Genomic DNA, 14,055 nt, shown 5'->3' with positions numbered 1-14,055 from the left:
TTTAAAAATCCTAAAGTCTAAAAAGCGGCCGGCCACTAACTGACCGAAACGGGCGGCCGGCCCGTGGCCGTTCGATCGCGCGAGCGATCGCTCCCAGATCCGCCAGGTGCCACCTGGTTTGGATTGGTCGCGCACCGCGGTCGTGGGCGGTTTTGTCCGCATCCGGACGTGGGAGGCCCACCTGTAAGTGGTAGAGGAGAGAGTAGTGGGGGTCGTGGGCGGCGGTTTTCGAAATCTGCGCCTGAAATCCCTCGCCGCAGCGTGCTCTCTCTCCCGTCCTTCCTTCATCGTCTTCCTCCTCGCCATCCTCTCCACCGAACGGGGCGTGGCGGTCGGAGTGCTCAGATTTGACGGCGGCTTGCGGGTGGTTCTCCTCGCCGGGGAATCGCTGGTGCTCCTCGCCGCCGGAGGTATGCTCTCCCTCCACTTCTACGTGCTTCTCCTCCCTTTCTCTATCTCGCGGGGCGCGGATGGTGCCGAAATGCGAGGGCAATGCTCTCTAGGGTTCGGGAACGGCGCGAACTACCCCCGCTTATCTTCAATTTTGGTCACGTTGAGTTCCGTTCTCCCATCTCGCAGCACGCGCCCAACGGTGGTCGGGATCTACAAGGTGGCCTGAAATCCCTCGCCACAGCAAGTTCTCTCCCCATTCCGTCTTTGTCTTCCTCCTCGCCATCCTCTCCACCGAACGGGGCGTCGCGGCGGAGTGCTCAGGTTGGCGACGGCTTGCGGGTGGTTCTCCTCGCGGGGGAATCGTTGGAGGCGTAGTTCACGGCACGGGGGTGGCTGGACAGGGTCAACGTGTAGTCCCCGTTTGCGCGATTTTAGGGGCGATTTGGCTGTTTACTTCATGTTCCGTTCAATTTTTTGCAGAGATTTGAGATGTGTTCATGATTCTTAGTTATTCTATAAGTTGTATTAGATGTGCGCAATGTTGTGTGCAATGCATTGGCTGATTTCGTAGTTGGTGTTCAGAGATTTAAGTGGTTAGTTGCACAAAATTCTCCTCAGTTGGCTACGTCCATATAGTACTTGGCTGTCCATATGCTCTGTAGTTGCAGCAGTTGTTTTTGGTCAGTTGGCTCACTGTTTTTGTGTGCAATGCATTGGCTGATTTCGTAGTTGGTGTTCAGAGATTTAAGTGGTTAGTTGCAAAAAATTCTCCTCAGTTGGCTGCGTCCATATAGTACTTGGCTGTCCATATGCTCTGCAGTTGCAGCAGTTGTTTTGGTCAGTTGGCTCACTGTTTTTGTACTAGGTGGTTGTCTATACTGTGTTCAGTTGCACAAGTTGCCTGCTCGGTTGGCTGCATCACTTTTACCAAGTTGGCTATTCATATGTTATACACTTGTGCCAGTTGCTCTACTTAGTTGGTTTTACTTAGTTGCATATGTTATACACTTTTACTAGTTGGCTGTTCCCCCCTCTGCTGTGTGCAACTAGGGACTCTTTGTTTGTACAATTTTAGCACCAATGCTTGCCAATTTTCCAATATAATCTACCCAATCCACCAGCGTTGTGGTGGCTGTGGTGGTTTATGTGTTATTCTCCTGCTTTGTGCAACTAGGACCCCTTGATTTGTGCAAATTAGTACCAATGCTTGCCAATTTTTCCATTTTTAATTTTTCTCAATGTGCAAGTCTTTTGTTGTGGATGTGGTTGTTTTCATGTGTCTCCCTTCATGTTCAACTAGGGACGCTTTTTTCAGAATAAGTTATCTCACTGAGCTTGTTGCCTTTACTTAACTTTTTTCTGTCTAGGTATTACTTGTCACAGTTGGCAAGTAATAATTAGGCAGAAAAAAGTTAGTTGGCTTATTTGATGTCCAGTTTGCACAAGGTTTACTGCCCAGTTGGCTGCATGATTGTAGTAGTTGGTTGTCCACATCTTCTAACTATGTTTTTTTTGTTGTATTTCCTTCCGCAGGGCAAAAATGGTTATAATAGGAGGAGATGCGGGTGGCAATGAAGGAGATGTATTTTTGTTCACTTTTTTCTTTTGTTTTTGAGTTGTTTTTCAACTTATGCATGTATGCTAATGTATTTTTTTCATGTTTTCTTTTGGTTCCTTAATCAGCGCTCTGGAAGTCAACCTCTTCGCCGGAACTCGAAGCGTCCTGCTAATCGCCAGCCACGACCTGCGCAGAGTGTTGAGCAGGGAGAGGATGTTGAGGTAAGTGGCATGTTGATGACACAAGTCCATTTTTTTGGTTTTGTTTGGGTCATATAACATTTTTTTACTTTTTCCCATGCTCATGTTTTTTTCTTAGGATGCTGATCAGTTCCGTGTTGTAAAGCGGACTAGACGTGCAGCACTTGGCAAGGGAGCTGAGTCATCTTCTAGGGTAAGTAAAATCTCAAATATAAGTGTTTTTTCTCGCCTTTTTTAGATAGTGATGAAATTATGTAGCAGTTCGGAACACTATTTTTTGTTTTTAGTCTGTCAATAACAACCTTTTTGTAGTTGACATCTCTAGTCATTTTGATTTAAATACAGTTGACATTAGTTGGCATTAGTTGGCATCTTGTAGTTCACTAGTTGGCATCTTTTCATAGTTGACATCAGTGGTCATTTTTTTGTGCAGGCAGCAGTTGCTGGAGAAGCTGTCGCATCTTCCACAGCAGATGCTGAGGTATGTGGGGGTTTTTGTGTGTTTTTATGAGCTATTTGAATAGTTCTTTGCTGTGTTTACGAAGCCTTTGATCCCAAACAAGTTGGGGTAGGCTAGATATGAAACCCTTTCACGAGGACTTCCCAGGAGGTCACCCATCCTAGTACTACTCTCGCGCAAATGGGTTTCATACCCAAAAGACTGGCTAGTTTTTACGTTGGCTCGCCAAGCCTATCACAACCCTTAGATATGAAACTCTTTCACAAGGACTTCCCAGGAGGTCACCCATCCTAGTACTACTCTCGCTCAAATCGGTTTCATACCTATGGGACTGACTAGTTTTTACGTTGGCTCGCCAAGCCTATCACAACCCTCCTCCTTTACCCGGGCTTGGGACCGGCTATGCCTAGAAGACATAGGCGGAGTTTGAATAGTTCTTTGCAAACCTTTTTTTTAGTTACTGTTTTTCTTGTGTTGCAATATCATTTCTTATTGTTGCACATACACTAGAACTTTTTGTAGCTGCTAGGTCTCGTTCTTTTTTTTATTTACTGTTTTATTGTTGCACATACAGTTGCACAATGGCAGTCTTTGCAGTTGTCCTCATGAGCTTTATTAGTTGCACAAATACATCATATTAGTTGGCATGATCCATTTTATGAATACATAGCTCATTCTAATACTGATCCAAATGATGATTGCTAGTTTTTTTTCATTCTTGTTTTTTCTCTTGTGTTTAATGTTTGTGTAATGCTTTCATTTTCTAATCAACAGGGCAGCGGTGAAGGAGTTGAGGTGTCTCCAGGGGAAGATGTGGAGCGACCATCACAAGCAGGCAGGATAAGGGCATCACCAGCGCGCTTTGCAAATTTCAACGCCTCTCTAACTCCACTACAGAAATCAGAGCTAGTTTCGAGGTCGGTCGGGGGGCTATTGAACTTATCAGACACACTTCCAGCGGACCTCACTAAGTTCCTGGTGCAGTCCTACTAGCCACAGACCTCTGAAATGGTTTTCCCAGGAAGGGGAAGGATCCGTGTCGATGCTGACAGTGTTCAGAGGGTATTTGATCTCCCAAACAAGGGTCCAAAAGTCAGATATTTAGTTGACAAGGATGCCACTAGGAGATTCAGACAGGCTTTCAACATAACTGGAAATTCTCATCCCCAGATCACTACATGGCTCAAGATGATTGAGCATATGGCTGGAAGAACGGATGACACATTTTTTATGGCCTGGCTTGCGGTTGCCTTCAGTACTTTTCTAGCACCAACCACGGCCTTGAAGCTCAGCCCAAAGTGTTATGGACTTGTGCTAGATCATCAAATGCTAAAGAATACAAACATCTGCCTCTTTGTAGCAGAACACATTAACGAAGCTTTCCGGAACATGGACCAGGAGAAGCAAACTGTTTGCTGTTGCTTGTATCACTTGATGGTTAGTGAAAACGACCACTTTTTTCCATATGTTCATGTTCTTTCTGTGCAGTTATAGTTTGCTGAAATTCTCATAACAATAACTGAACTTGGCTTTTTCTTTTGTTTGGGTCTGGTGCAGATACTATACCTTGATGCGCTCGTACATGACATCCCAGTAAGCAACTGCGCGATACGATCGAATGCATGGGATAGTACTCTAATTGCCAAGGTGATCAAGAAGGATACTATCTCTCCTGGTGTGTTCGGCAAATTACAAGTGAGTTCTTTTTTGTTTTTTTCCAACAGTGTCTTCCTTCTATGTTCTTTTGATGTCTGGTCACTCTTTTTGGAAATTGCACAGAAAACTGTCATCAGTTGGCACAACAATGCATGTAGTTGCACAGATTATAGCTTTAAGTTTGGCAATCTGCACACATGTTCATTTTAAATTGGCACAGCATTTTTTTAAGTTGCACAGTTTTACTAATCTTTGTTGCACAGATGTGTTGCATCAGTTGGTAGGAACTTTTTTTTAGGTGCCATGTGTGTTGCACAGTTTTTGTTTCTTTGTTCAGTTTGCATATATGTATAGTTGAATTTGTCTACCCCAGTATCTTTGTTTGTAGTTGCACAGGTTGTAATGTGTGGTTTCATTCAACACACAAATCTATTTTTGATAACCTTGTTATTTTCTGTTTCTCTTTGTTTTACATCAGCTTAAAGAGGAGTATAGAGGCACGGAGCAGACACCATTGTTTGGTGGAATTTTGCAAGCTGAAGCATTTGTGGCATCCAAGTTACCAATAACATATAATCCGCAGGTTAGTGTTTTGCATACATAAACTTGCATCACTTACCAATATTTTTTCTATTGGCTGGGATGTATGTTCAGTTGGACATGTATAACTTTTGTAGTTGCGAAAATTCAGAATTTAGTTGGCTGTGATGTATGTTCAGTTGCACATATAAGCTTTTGTAGTTGCACATATTCTTTTGGATAGTCAAAGTGTTCATTTACAACCATTGTCATCAAGTTTTGGCAGAAATGCATGGTTTTTACTTTGTGCCACAGTGCATGTGTAGTTGGCTAGAATCATGTTTTTTAGTTGGCCAGAAAGTGTGTATTAGTCGTTTTTGCTTATCACATCATGGCCAGTTACAGACATTTTTACTTTTTATTATTTTTTCTAACTGAATCAGTACTGAATCTTTTTTGTGTTGATGCAGAAAAAGGCAAAAATTGCGAAAGTGGTCAATGAGCTATGCAAGGCTGTAACTGAACAGGTTGGCACCTTCATTGAAGAAGTTGCCAAGATTGATGACGAGGAACCAGATATTGATCCTTATGTACAGCAGCCATCAATGCAAACTGGGGCATCACGCCGTGCTCCAAAAAGAAAGAGACGGCCGTCAACCATACAAGAAGAAGAAGAATTTGTTGAGGATGATTCAGAAGAAGATGAGGAAATGGGAGCAGCGATAGATGCTGACGACGATGAGGAGACAGATGCGGATGAATCAGAGGAGGAGGACAAGGATGAGGATGAAAATGAAGAAGATGCAGAGGAGGAGGAGGATGAGGAGGAAGAGGAGGAGGAGGAGGAGGAGGACAAACAAGAAGAGGACAAAGGAGAGGAGGAGAACAAGGAAGAAGATAGTGATGCAGAGGAGGAGGAAGAAGAAGGTGAGGCCAGAGAGGGGGACGGGGACAAAGGGGCAGCAGTTGATGGCAGTGAGAGGGGAGAAGACAAAGGCGCAGCAGCTGATGGCAGTGAGAGGGAAGAAGACGAGGATGAAGAAGACGAGGATGATTATGGTGATGATAAAGGGGATCCAATGGAGGCAGCGACAGCAGCGGTGACGATGATGATGACAACGCTCCTGGTTCTGGTGGTACAGGTGGCAACACATCCAGGAGGACTAGCACTCACGCCACCCCTACGAGCAGCAGCAATTCATTGAGTAGCAGGAGCACACTACAGTTGTTGATTGACAAGACTTGCTGGAAAGACAAGGATTTGCCAAAGTCAAAGAAAAATGACGAAGCAGAGTCTCAGGGAAGCATTGATATGTTCAAGCTCTGCAACTTGAAGCCAGCTTTGCCAACCACCTTTCCCGTGCTAGATTTCAGCGACAAAGATATGTGTGGGAAGATCAACTTTGCCATTGACAAGAGCCTGTTCTTATCAACTGAAGCTGAAAAGAATCAAATTGACATGGAGGAAGCAGGAAAGGGTCTTGACTGGGTTCATTCAAAGGAAAAATACAAGGAATATTTAAAGCAGCTCCCATACCTAAGCTCCAGCAAGAGCAAGGCAGCATCCACGGCAAAGCCTCACGTGGTCCAGAAGTGTAAAGCAGTTTCAATGAAGAAGAATCTGCAGTTGCCTCAAACCAAGGAGAAGATGGTGAGTGAAGATGCCGAAGTAAATATGGTCAAGGAAGCTGTGCTTCAAACTAATATGTCAACAGTAGTGAGCAGAGAGCCAACCAATGTCAGAGAAGTTCAACAGATCAAGGGGAAGACTCCCCTTTCAACTGTCCCACCAAAACCACCTAAGCAGAAGATTGTCAAGTTTGCCAGGGGCGAAAAGGGGGAACAGGCCACAAAAGATTTGGGGTTCAGAGACGAGAGAGAGCTGCGAGCCGCAGCCATTGATGCAGGGGTGCCAAGTTCTGCCAGGTTGCTGCCAACTCAGACTGGAAAGATGCCAACTACAGATACCAGTGTGCCAACTGATGTGTCAGTTAGCAGTATGGTCACAGTCAAAACCACCACAGTTGGTCAGGAAGGCACCACTGCAAATGCAAGTCCCAAGGTGCCTACTGATAGAGATGCTTCAATGCCAAACACAAAAGGAGGTGATCCAACTATCAAAGTGCCGTCCCCAAGAGTTGTCTTTCAGCAACCATTAACACAAGAGGAGGTGTTCGACATTATAAGTAGGTGCAAGCCTCCAAGGCCGCCAACTACAACACTATTGCGAACCAAGTCAGTGAATGATGCACCCATGTTTGTGTCGCAAGGAGATGCCCTGGTCCTTGAACCCTTACGAAGATCAAACTCTTATCATGGTGACGGGTTCTGCGATGCACCATCTTTTGACCTCGGCATAGATGGTGATGCTCCAGCACCTGCTCCAGCAGTAGATACAGCGGAAGCCAGTGTGATTAGCATCGATGAGTGTGAGTTAGACCCAGCAGCTGTGAATGAAGGATGTGATGCTGCTGATGTTGGCAAGGCAATAGCTCAAGAACTAGATGTTGGTTCACCAGAGAATTGCCACACCCCGATATGCGCAGAACCAGAACTTTGCACGAGCAGTTCTTCGGGGCCACCTCTTGCACGAAGACAGAGGAGGGTAAGAAGGCCCGCAGCATCTCAAAGGTCTCCATTCATCGACTACAACAAGAACAAGACTTTCAGCACCAATGAGGCAGTGAACAAGCTTTACGCTGCCCTCTTGTATTGGGTCAGGCATCACAAAGGAGCAAATGATGGAGCTACCAGGTAAACTAACTCCCCACAGCCTACATACATATCTTTTTCAGTTGCATAGCACCAGCCACTTAGTTGCACAGAAAGCATAGTATGTTGCACAGAACAGGGCTTTTAGTTGCACACTGTTCTTTTTTTTCATTTTCATGCACATTTTTTTGCTGCTGTGACCCTTCGAGCTAACTTGTCTTTTTATTGCTTTCAAAAAAAATCAGCCCTGAGATAATTAGGTATGGTGCTTTCTACATTTCTTTAAATGAGTTAGTTGATTCGATGAAGCCGGTTTAATGGTTGTCAAAAATTGTTATTGAGACTGGAATCTTACACATCATGGATAACTTACCAGAAGGGTCAAAGAAGGTTGTTATGCCACTGAGGTTTTCTATAAGTTTTTCCAAAACCTTCTTTTTACCCTCATCTTTGTTCTGTAGCACTTTTCGTTGACCATTTGAGGGAGGCCTTTCACCTACTAAGGAGTTTTGAGCCATGTTTTATAATCTCTGCAGATAAAATTACAGCAAGGGATCCACAATGTGGATAAGATGAACAAGAAGTTTGATTACAAGAACCGTCTCGACAAGAAAGACTTGGTGAGTGTTGTGCCCACATCATCAATCTTTTTTTAGTTGGCACCCACAGCATGTCCAGTTGCACATGACACATCTGTTAGTTGGCAGATACTTGTTGCAACCCATTTTTTAACTTGACAAAGTCTTTTTACTTTTTTCTTAGCTACATCTTGTATTTGTGTCTGAAATCGTTCACGCTTGCAGGTCATGCTGCCAGTGCTCGAGTGCGCAGATGTAACCGATAAGGACGGAGGGAGGCATTATTGGGTCTTCAGTGTCAACTTGAGGGACGGACGCTTCGAAGTTCTTGATTCAAGCAGGACGCTGGACAACATTGAGCTGATGAACACCGCCTCTACCATTGCGGGGGCAGTACGCCAGCTATGGAGGAAGCATTACCCAAAGTTCAGCATCGAGCACTTCCAGATTATTGACATTGACGTACCAAAGCAGCTTGGCAAGTAAGACAGTAAGCATTTCATTCCTTCTCAATCAAATACAATCATTTTGTAGTTTTTAAATTTTTCTACATGTGCAATCTTTAGTATTTTTAAGACACAATACTAGTCTTCAATCTGTTTTATCATTTTTATGAGTTTCTAATGGATTATCTAGCTAGTTTGCAGAGTGGCGCGTAAGTAGTTGCAAAGTGGCACATAATGAGTTGCAGTAGAACACAAGCAGTTGCACAGTAGGACATAAGTAGTTGCACAGAGTGCATTACCTTTATTTGGTTTTAATTTTATGTGACAATTTTTTTTGCCCATTTTTTGCAGTAATGAGTGTGGGTTGTTCGCACTGCTTAACGCCACCGAGTGGAATGGTAGCCAACTGCCCAACTACGACCCCAAGGAAGTACTCAACATCAGGAAGAAGCTGACGTATGATTGGGTCACTAGCGTGCACAACACCGCCCCATGGAGGAAGTTGCTGAGATACGACAAAGAGTAGGTCAGTACTTTTTTTTCTGCTCCATGGAGGAAGTTTCTGGTTTGTACAATTTTATTAAGTAGATTTTGTAGTTGCACACTGCTAGTAATTGCGTTTGCAACTCAATATCATCACTTTTGTTGATACATTAGGAGCACTGTATATACAATTGTTCAACAACTAAATATTTAACCAGTTGCCAACAAAGGCACAAATAACAACTTTTTTTACACAGTGCATGAACTAATTCACTTGGTCCCAACATTGCTAAAAAAGACATCATTATTTTTCCTTTTTTGTTCTAAAGTTACAAATGAGGAAACAGAATCATAGGAGCCTCTGTGGACACACACCAGCAGTGTGCTCTGTCGATTGGCACTGGCTGCATTTGTTTTTCTTCTTTGGGTGTAGCTCCAGCGCCGATTTGTACCGTCGACTCTTTGCCCTACCCTTTGTAGTAGACCTTGGAGGATCCCTGGGCACAAAATCATCAGAAGCTTGTGCAAGGGATGCAGCCTCCAACGGGGCAGTAGGACCGTCACGATCACCTGTGTAATAATCATATAAAAAGTTTAGTATTTTTGTTATCGTGCAACCAACACTGATGTTCTGTGCAACCACACAGTACATTTTTGTGCAACTAACTGGTTGCTATGTGCAAGTTAAGTTGAAAAAAATACCTGCAGTAGCACGGCCTGTCATGGTACTTGGATTGTAGTCGCCTATGGGCAGAACATGAAAAACAAGTTAGATTTTTAGCTTGATCCTCAAACTAACACAGCGCACGCAACTAGGCAGCATGTTTCTGTTCAACTAGGCACTATGATATGTGCAACTAAAGCCACTCACCCTAGTTTTTATTTTGGAGTCGGTGAAGGTACTAACCTGGGTTATAAGCCCCCTGAGTCCTGCCTGTAGGTCCATTGGGAGTAGCACAAAGGGCACTGCTAGTTGGGCCTGGCGGGGGAGGAGGTCTTTGAGGGTTGGCATCACCTATAGGCAGAAACAGGACAAACAAGTCAGTTGTGTTTATCTTTTTTATGCTCGAACTAACACAGCATGCGCAACTAGGTAGCCTGTTCGGTGCAACTGAGCACCATGATGTGTGCAATTGGAGTTACAGACCTAGTTTGATGGGGAGTTGGGGGAAGGTAATTACCTAGACGACGAGCCCCCTGAGTGCTGCCTGTAGGGCCATTGGGAGAAGCATGCGGGGGAGGAGGTGGCGGAGGATGCCGTGTACAGCCAGGAGGGGGAGGAGGTCCTTGAGGGTTGACATCACATATATGCATAACTGGAAAAAATAAGTTAGTTGTCTTATCTTTGATGCGTGAACTAACACAGCGTGCGCAACTAGGCAGTATGTTCTTGTCCAAGTGGCTACCATGGTGTGTGCAACTGGGCACAATGATGTGTGCAACTGAAATTACACACCTAGTTAGATCAGGAGTTGGGGCAGGTAATTACCTGGATGATGAGCCCCCTGATTGCTGCCTGGAGGTGGAGGAGGTCCTCGAGGGTTGCCATCATCTGATGGCCCCGTTGCAGCAGTCGGTTTTTTCCTTTTCTTGGACTTGTTCAGGTGGCCGATCTCGGTACGTGCTGCACGCATATGCTTGTATACAATAGCTTGTGTTGGATCAGAACCACTCGCAAACTTTGCTAGTTTCCGAAAATCGTATATCATGTTCCTCTCCCTTATCTGCTTCTTTGATTGAGGAGGCATTTCATCCGGTTTCTCATAACCAGTCCCTGGCGCACTAGGTACAGCAGTAGGTGTCCACCGTCTTAGCAGGTACCTTTCCGGTATGACATCAACGCCAACATGGGTGAACACCTTGAGGATGTGGCAACAGAGGATGCCGTCCTTGTCCATTTTACAACACTCACACAAATAGGAACGCTCCTCCACCCTTGCCTGCACCAAGTAGTTTCGAGAACCATATTTCGCAACAAATTCCTGGTTCGGTCTGAGCTCAAACACATCAGCACCAACTTGGAATGCATTATAACGTCCAATCAGCTCAAACTCTTCTCTAAACTTGCGGTAAAGGTCTTTAGTATAGGTTTTGTAAACTTGCTTCTCTATTGGGAAGTTGGACCACAACTCAATCTCAAGGTGTTGTGTCCTGTAATCATTGCAGCCTTCCTTGACAAGGATGTGGTTCTGTATTTTTTCATATTGCTTGATGAAGTTCAACATTGAGTTGTGTGGGTTCACATATCTTTTGAGGACGGCGTTGAACCCCTCACTACGCTGTGTAGACTGGAGGAAGGGAAAGAACCTGTGTTTGAAGTAGCACGGCACCCAAGTTGACCTGTATTCGTACAACTTCTCAAAGTGCGTGTGTGCCATAGCCTCATACTTCATCATTAACCCAGCCCAATTCTGCTCAAACTCGTCTATAGTGAAGCTGAAGTCAACACACTTGTTGAAATCATCAGAGAGTCCTGGATTCCGGCACAGCAACCAACCAACCTTTTCCTGAGCCTTTTTCATGATGTGCCATCGACAACAACGGTGCACGGTGGTTGGAAAGATGCTCTGTATTGACTGCCTCATCGCACCATCCTGATCGGTGATGAAGTTGTCAGGAGGTTTGCCATCCATAGCCTCTAGGAATGCTCCAAAGACCCAATCAAAGCTCGATGCCAACTCCTGCCTCACAAACGCGCAACCCAGCATGAAAGATTGGCTATGTCGGTTTATTCCTATGAAGGGCGCGAACGGCATATTGTACAAGTTGGTCATGTAGGTGGTGTCAAACGATATGCAATCGTGGTACGCCTCCGCATAAGCTTTTCGAGCTAAGCCGTCCACCCAAAATATGTTGACAACTCTGTCCTCTTCATCATATTTCATCTTATAGAAGAAGTCTGGATCGGTTTTTTGTATATCCTTGAAGTGTGCAATTGTCTCAATCAGATCACCCTCCTTTGTGTCATCTCTACGGAAACTTGTACAAAGATTTGTTGTTGCCTTTGGTCCGAACGGCACCATCATCTCAGATCCATAGAACTCTGCCATTACATGCATCATTCGTCCTGCATAATACAAAAACAAACAGTATATCCTTTTTTTAGTTGCACAAATGCGCACATCCAGCTGCACAGTAATAGGACACGTGTTGGCACAGAAGATAATCACAGGAAATGGACACCTAGCTGCACCTTTTTAAAAACACTTTGCAGTTTTTGCATACAGGACATTGTGTATTTGCATAGTAAAGACAATCTAGTTGCACAAGAAGCACCCAAAGTGATATATAAAAAGCATGGGAAGTTGGACAACAGTTGCATAGTTAAGTCATTTCAGTTGCACAGTAGTACCATAACAGTTGCACACTGGACTGCCTAGAGGGAAACTTAATTCTTCAAGGGATATAGAAAAACACCACACCTGTAGTCAAGTTGCAGTTATACAAGATGCGCAGAAACTCCTTTTCATCAGGTGAGATGCCTTGGTGGGATCTCAAGTATTTGGACAATGAAGGTTTGTTCACGAGCGGATGATTGTGGTCACGAACAAAGTGCGTCACCTCCCATCGCCCATCTATCAGCTTCACCAACATTTTCGCCTTGCATTCAGTCTGCTTTATTGTCTCACGTTTGCGCTTCTTCTTCTTCTTACTAGTACCAGCATCCTCTTCAGCAAATATTGGAGGTTCTTCTTCCATCTCCTCATCACTGTTAACAGATGTTGGATCTGGAATAGGGTCCAGGTAAGGAGGAGCCTCAGCTCCTCCATCATCAACTTTGGGCTTCTTGAACTTGTTGCAGCAAAACTGTTGTTTTATCAATTCATTGGTGCGGGGTGTCCGTCTAGAGGTGTTCATCTTGATAGAGAAACCCATCCGTAGTGCGTAACTGTTGTAGTGATCCTTAGCAATTTGAAGGCTGTCAAACCTCATGCCAACATAGGGTTCCATAGGTTGAGAACCAGCCTCATCCTCTCCTTCTTCTACTTGCACAGCTCTGTCAAAAGCCCCAGCTTCCAGCTCAGTCCTGGTTGGACCAGGAACATTTGCCTCGGTTCCTGTGTCATCAAGAGTATGGCTCTCTGACTGCAAAGACACCACTACAGGGGCACCACGGGCTGATGACTGGCCTGCCACATTGTCATGGCCCGTAGGGTTACCATCACGACTTGCCTGCGTGTAGTAAACAGATCGACCATTTTCTGTGCAGTTTCCTTGTTGTATGCTGGGTTGCTGCTGATCCATATCATGAGGGAGCTCATTGAGATCTGGAGGCAACTCATTGAGATCAAGCATTTTTTCCCTTGTTTTTGGATGCTGCCACACACTCCCTGCACATATAAAAAAAGAAGAAATTGATGTCATCAGTTGGTAACCACAGAAAAACTGTGTTTCAAAACAACCTAAAAGCAACATGACCATAGCATAATCTTTTATTATAACAGTTATGAATTTTTTTGTTTGCACAGAGTTGTTATGTTAGTTGCACAGTTTGCAGTAAATAACTGGCAAGAGCATGACTTCTTTTTGCTACAGAGTTTTTCTTACCTTTTCCCTTTTTGTTTTGTTGCAATGATCTGTAGGTTTCCGTTTCGCAAGGAGCTCTTTTTAGATTTTTCTGCACATAATTGGATGCTACATTTGAGAAGGAAAATCCAGGTGAAAGAAGAAAGAAGAAAGAAGAATTGGAGGACAGATTATAGTTATATGTTTTTCATCGCCGTTTATGTTTCTAGATCTGGTATATTTGAACATATTAATATGGTTTGCAATAGGTGTGGGACCAGAATATATGCGTGGGACAAGATTTGTGTGTGAATATGTTAATATGGTTTGTGGCTTCATTAGCTATGGACAAAAGTTTCTATGTTTTTCCTGTTGCACTACAGATTTCTGGTTTTCGCTAGAATAGATGTCTCAATTTCCAGGATTTCCACTTGGCCAGCATACATATTCAGTTGGACATTCAATGCTTTTAGTTGGCTAGAATAGATGTCTCAGCTGGCCAGGTTGTATTTTTTCAGTTTTTGTGACCAACATGCATGTTCAG

At 44.2% G+C, this 14,055-nt stretch overlaps 1 pseudogene; it reads right to left on the bottom strand.

The window, feature by feature from the left end:
* Nucleotides 1–9,354: 9,354 nt before the first annotated feature.
* LOC119338638 lies at nucleotides 9,355–13,301 on the bottom strand (annotated as a pseudogene).
* Between the last annotated feature and the right edge of the window lie 754 nt (nucleotides 13,302–14,055).

Source organism: Triticum dicoccoides, chromosome 7B, assembly GCF_002162155.2.
Source record: "Triticum dicoccoides isolate Atlit2015 ecotype Zavitan chromosome 7B, WEW_v2.0, whole genome shotgun sequence".
In the NCBI taxonomy this organism is placed as follows: Eukaryota; Viridiplantae; Streptophyta; class Magnoliopsida; order Poales; family Poaceae; genus Triticum; species Triticum dicoccoides.
Note: the sequence above shows the minus strand (reverse complement) of the source record. Positions and strands in the feature narration are given on the sequence as shown.